Source organism: Crinia signifera, chromosome 1 (genome assembly GCF_055691185.1).
Source record: "Crinia signifera chromosome 1, ASM5569118v1, whole genome shotgun sequence".
NCBI classification, from domain to species: domain Eukaryota; kingdom Metazoa; phylum Chordata; class Amphibia; order Anura; family Myobatrachidae; genus Crinia; species Crinia signifera.
The window spans coordinates 35,178,600-35,185,175 of NC_139217.1; the positions used below are offsets into that span (position 1 = coordinate 35,178,600).

A 6,576-nucleotide genomic window follows, 5' to 3' on the forward strand; every position below is an offset into this window, starting at 1 on the left:
GCAGGGTAAATACTGGCTGATTTATTTTTACACTGCAATATAGATCTCACTTTGAAGTAAAACCCCACCCAAATCTAATTCTCTCTGCACAAGTAACATCTGCCCCACCTGCAGTGCACATGGTTTTGTCCATCTAAGAAGGAATTTGTCAGAAAGAGTGAACCAAAATAACCCCCTTAGTACTGTTACTATGATCTGCTCTTTTTGGAGTTTGAAGTATCATATTTACGACACAAAGACACAATACAAGAATATAAAGGTTAGGGACTTCCAAGGTCAGGGGGGAAGGTAATATGTATTATGGCCTGGCTGCTAAAACCGAGGTACAAAGGAGGGAAAGAGAACCGCTGGGAGAAGGGTAGGGCCCATAGAGGGGCAACACCAAGGACGGAGAATAGGAAATGGTGGAAGTTAATGCGCAGTACAATGAATGAGTAATGTATGAAAGGTGTGGTTGGTAAAGTGTCTATTCTATGGTATACTGTATCGGGAAAAAAACACAGAATGACACAGAATGTAACTAACGCACTGGATGTTGTAATGTTTTATGTTTTATGTTATGTACTGTATGTCAACTTGCAAAATTTAATAAAAATCAATAAAAAAAAAATTGTGTAAACCTGACAGAAGAGCAGGGAGAGCCCAGCAGGTGGCAGTTACATGATCTCCGGATTCAGGCTTTTGAATGCCATCATCTCTGCTAACTGCATGTACATACAGTGAGGCAGCCCCCTGTCATCCCTAATACCGGCTCTTCTTCACACAGCAGCAGTGTGCTCACTCCTGCCAGGGTTGTACATATCCCCTGTAGTTTCAATAAGAAATATTATTGTTTTGCAATCATGCTGGTGATAACTATAAATATATGTTCATTGTAGATCAGTTACGGAGCAAGAGACCCTGCGCTGAGTGACAGAACAATGTATCCGCATTTGTTTCGGACAAGTTACAATGACCAGATGCAATTTGTGGCAATTGTGAAGTTATTGAAAGTCTTTGGCTGGAACTGGGTTGGCATCATTTCATCAGATGATGACAGTGGAGAGCGGGAGCTCCAACAGCTGAGCAGAGAGTTATCCACTCACGGGATATGTGTTGAGTTCAGGTTAAAAGTAACTAATACTGATAGTATTTGGGAAAAGGCATTCATTGAGAAAATGCATCATTCTACTACTGAGATAATAATAATGTGTGGCACATATTCCATGAATATTGCATATACAATCCATGGAATAGCCCAATTTACTGTTAATAAGACTTTTATTCTTCCAGCTTCATGGTCAGCTGCAGAAGAGATGACTTTATCCAAACAGGGGAGTGTAGTAGCTGATTGCTGTCTTGTGTTTTCCCATCCTGTAGCTAACATCTCTTGGATGGGATCATTTTCAGATCATGTCAGACAACCCATTAATTCATATGACCCATTACTGGACGATATCTATATATATAATTTTCTTTGTGTGTCTCAACATAAGTTTAAAAATGTAGTTTATGAATTATTTATTAATAAAACCCTTAGAAATTGCAGTGGGAACAATCCTATGTTATTATACCATTTCCCTGAAGATCATATTCCCTACCGGGTGTACATCGCTGTTACTACTATGGCTCAGGCTTTGCATGATATGAATCTGTTTCTAAACAACAATAAAACAAGAAAAAACATTAAAGAAAATCGTGTAAGTTTATATTATATGATAACTTTTATTATCATTATCAAGACAGACAGATAGTAATTAAGGCTGGAAAAAAGATGTTAGTCCATCAAGTTCAAACTGCCTAAATTGTAACTACTGACGTGAATAAGTCATATCTATAAAGTGTATCTATAGGATAGTGGCCAAAAATGTATCCAGTTTTGATTTAAATTCATTGACAGTAGTTGCTGTAACCACCCCCACCGGCAATGAGTTCCAGAATGTTACAGCTCTAATGGTGAAGAATCCTCTTTGTAACTCAGTATGGAATTTCTTTTCCTTGAGCCTCAGTACATGCCCACGTGTCCTAAGTATGGGCCTGTTAGTGAACAAATCATGTCCCAGTTCCATATGATTACCACTCCTGTATTTGAACATACTGATCATATCTCCCCTCAACTTCATTTTCTGCAGTGATAACATATTCAGCCTGGTTAACCTATCTTTGTTTTCTAGTGATTAAAGACCTTTTAGGCACCCTTCTCTGTACCTGTTCCAATTCATTTATGTCCTTCCTAAGGTGCTGTGCCTAGAACTGAACACAATACTCCAAGTGTGGTCTCACCAATGCCTTGTAAAGAGGCACTATCACATTGGCATCCCTTGAATCCATGCCCCTTTTAATGCATGTCAGTGTCCGGTTTGCTTTTGCTGCTGCACTTGAGCAGTGTGCACTATTACCCAATTTCTCATCTATGATGACCCCCAAGTCCTTCTCTACAGAATAATTTCCTATAATAACTCCATTTAGTCTATAAGCAGCTGGTTCATTTTTGTTCCCATAATGAATTACTTTACATTTTTAAACGTTAAACTGCATTTTCCACATTTCCGCCCTCCTTTCCAGTATATTTAAGTCACTTTGTAGTGTTTCCACATCCTCTCCTGAGATAATTTCCTCACTCAATTTCGTGTCGTCTGCAAATATTGCTATTTTACTCACTATGTCACTTCCAATATCATTAATGAATATATTAAACAAGGTGGGTCCCAATATTGAACCTTACGGGACTCCACTTTGGACATAACCCCAACTGGAATGTATGCCATTTACTACCATTCTCTGTCCCCGATTGTGCAACCAGTTTTTAATCCAATTACAAATTTTATCTACAAACCCTAAATTACCTAGTTTCATTAATAACCTTTTATGAGGCACCATGTAAAAAGCTTTAGGGAAATCAAGCAGTATTACATCAACAGACTTCCCTAAGTCCAGCCCCCTACTGAGCTAATTAATTAGTCTGACATGATCTATTTTTTAGACAAACCCATGCTGAGCCTTACTTATCACTTTCTCCTGTTCTAAGAAATTTTGGATACTATCTCTTATTATTCCTTCTAATATTTTCCCCACAATGGATGTAAGGCTGACCGGCCTATAATTTTCAGGGTTAGATTTGCTACCTTTCTTCCATATTGGTACTACAGTATGGTAGCTATGCGCCAGTCCATTGGTACCATCCATGAGTTTATTGATTCCTCGAAAATCAGATATAATGGTATCGGAATGACAGAACTCAATTATTTTAGTATCCTAGGGTGAATTTTATCTGGGCCAGGAGATTTGTTACTATTTAGGATCCGTAATCTATTTTGGACCATTTCCCCACTCAAACATACAATTTTGGAGCCATAAAATGCCAAGCATTTAATCTGTGGGAGATCTTCTGAAGATTCTTTCCTTGTAAATACAGAAGCTAAAAATTAATTGAATAATTACGCTTTCTCTTTTCCTTCTATTACCACGGTACCCTGGTTATTTTTTAGTGGGCCATTATTTTCCTTCCTTAACCATTTCCCGTTTATATAACTGTAGAATTTTGGGGGATTAGATTTGCTATCTGCCGCTATTTTGCATTCCGTCTCTAATTTAGCCATCTTGATTGTATTTTTACATTTCTTATTACATTCTTTATACTGTATGCTGCAAATAATGTGGGTGCCCCATCTTGTTTAAATGTTTTGAATGCCCTCCTTTTTTTAGCTATTTCAAATTTGACTTTGCTGTTAAGCCACATAGGTTTCCTTTTGACATTTGTTCTTTTGTTTAACCTAGGAATAAATGTATCAGTGGCCTCCAGCAGTATTTTTTTTTAAAGTTTGCCACCTTTTAGTAGTATCTTTACCTCTAAATAATTCCTTCCAGTTTATATACTTCCAGGACTCCTCAAACTTACCAAAGTTAGCTTTTCTGAAATTGAAGGACCTACAGTAGTTGCTCCAATATAGTTATCTTTGTTAAAATCTAAATAAAATGTGATCATATCGTGATCACTGTTCCCCAATGTCTGTTATTGCTTAAGTAGACTGGGCTTAGGTTGACACATGAAAAAGGTCAACATGGCTAATGTCAACGGGGTGAAAATGTTGACACATGTGCCGACTGGAGGATTTTCATGCCCTACCATCCACTAGGTCATGAAATATGTTAGAATATAATAGATTATAATAGTGTGCCTAGAGTAGCGAGCACACCGGTGGCAGTGGTCTTGCAAGGGACCTACGGTAGTAGTGCGGGACCCAAAATACAGTGGTCCCAGCAGCGGTGGCCCAGGCTTCCCAGTGGCAGTGGTGGTCCAGGGTCCTCTGTGGCAGCAATGTTCTAGGGTTCCTGGTGGCAGCAGTGGTCTGTGACTGGTCTCCATCTACTTTGGTCCTGGACAGCTTCAATTTTTTATAAAATTTAAATGGCCATGGCGAGCTACGTCATTGCCCCACCCGCTAAAGCTGGCTATATTAGATGGAGCGAGAAAGAGGGTGGGACTCCAAGCATGTCTGCCCTGGCCTCCCCCTTCCTTCATCTCCTGGTGTCCACGATGCCAGAAGCCTTGGCCACCAGATTGGAAGCTGCCAAAGGCTACCATGCCATGTGTCACCCCAGAAGCCCCCGTGGCAGGGTTGATATAGGGGGCAGGGTGGAAGAGAAGAAGATTCCCCAACAAGCAGGAGGAAAGCAGAGGATCTCACCCATGTGGAGCTGCTGAGAGAAGGACTGGACTGCAGTGCCTGGGAGCGGCGAGCAGAGGAGGAGGAAAGGATTACTCAGTGTCGACAGGGAGAAGGTAAGCCTCCAGTGAGGCTTTCTGAGCCTGTATTTGGTTAGTTAGTTTGTACTGTAGTTAGCCTTTATTTGGTTAGTTAGTCTTTACTGTAGGTAGCCTGTATTCGGTTAGTTTGCAATGTATTTAGCAGGTATTCTATTAGATAGTTTGTATTGTACTCAGCCTGTAATTACCCTGTATTTTTTCATTTAATATGTTTGTATGGTTTAGAAGGGAAGGAAAAAGATGCATCCCCGAGGCCACGATGGCGGGATGAGATGGCCCGCCGAAGGGCAACGGGGGCCCAATGGAGGGAACACAGAGTCCTGGGAGTGTGGACGACCAGGGCACTTTGCACGGGAATGCCCTGAGGCCCATCAAAGCTGGGGCCAATGCAGGTGACCTTTAAACTATTGGCCCTCGCAGTTGTGGGCAAAACTGTGAGGCCACCTGACAAACAGGTGGAGATAATCCATTCATCAGACTGGAGATTGGATTGGAGAATGCCCACTGTAGTAGCCCAGCTCGATGATCAGGACAAGTGCTGCCTCCGCGATACTGGCTCACAAGAATCCACAATGTCGGAAAGATGCTTCCAGAGGGACTATGGCCATGTTAAGTAAATGGCTGTAGGAGATTGGGTAACTTCGATTTAGGGTGGAACAATGATTGCGCTGATGGAAGTTGCTCTGGATTTGGTTATGGAAATAATTTTGCTAGGCAAAAATAAATCTGGATTTGGTTATGGAAATAATTTTGCAAGAAAAAAAAATGCCAGATACTGTATGGGGATAGACAAGAATAGTGAAGAAAGCAGTAAGTATAATAAATAGAAAACACAAGTAAAAAGTTAAAATATAAATAAAAAAATGTAAATAAAAAATAAAATTAATGAAAAAATGAGAAATTAAAATAATTGTTTATAGCCCCATTAAGGCGCTTTTGGTGTGGAGCGCACCAGTGTTGTAGAGTCCTGGGTTGGTTGGGGAATTTCCCTAACCTCTTCCTACCTTAGGTCTCTGTGTTTGGCTGCCAGTGGTCAGTGTCTATGCATTGATCTGCGGGCGCTCATCAATGATGTCACCCACCGGCACATCATGGTTGCTGTTTATGCTGAGTCTGAGCATTAATTGGACTGAGGGTACATTCATATTTATCCAATGGTTCTTATTTTTCCATAATTTGTCGTACATTTCCCAGTTGTCCTATCCCCGGCAACCTGCCAAAACCTTATTTCTCTTTCATACTCAAGGGAGGATTGCCTTGTCCCCTCTCTCTCATCCACAATCCTATACATTGTAAGATTGGGGACAGCAGAAGTGGGGTCCAGGCATTACATTCACCCTCTTTTCTATACCTTCTAAGTATATTTTTCAGTGAATATCTCATTGGCACCACTACAATCTGTCTCCCTGCAATACCCACGTGGTAACAGGGAGGGATTTCCTGTGGCTGGACCTACAACAGAAGCACGCTTCAGCTCATTTCGGACCAGCGGTTCTCTCTTATTATCACTTTACAGCCATACCTCACTGAACTGCCTGGTACTATCCGAACCCAGAAGCTAAACAGTGATGGGCCGGCCTAGTACCTGTCTGGGGAACTAACAGGGAATAGCCGGTGCTGTAATTCATTGTAACAGCAGAAGCCAACACGCTGTGGGAGTGATGCATGATCTCTATATCTTTTTCTCCCTCTTCATGCTTTATTGTTGATCCCTATTTGTGATCCTCATTTTGCCATCCCCAACTACTAACCCATTATAACAAGGGGGTGTGTCCTGCGCCACCATAACTGTTATTTTCCTCTATGATGACGAATCGGATGTCACATTA

The 6,576-nt window shown here is 41.0% G+C and overlaps 1 pseudogene; it reads left to right on the forward strand.

Annotated features, from left to right (window-relative positions):
• The first annotated feature begins 6,255 nt into the window (after window positions 1–6,255).
• On the forward strand, window positions 6,256–6,373 carry LOC146040958 (5S ribosomal RNA; annotated as a pseudogene).
• Window positions 6,374–6,576: the final 203 nt, after the last annotated feature.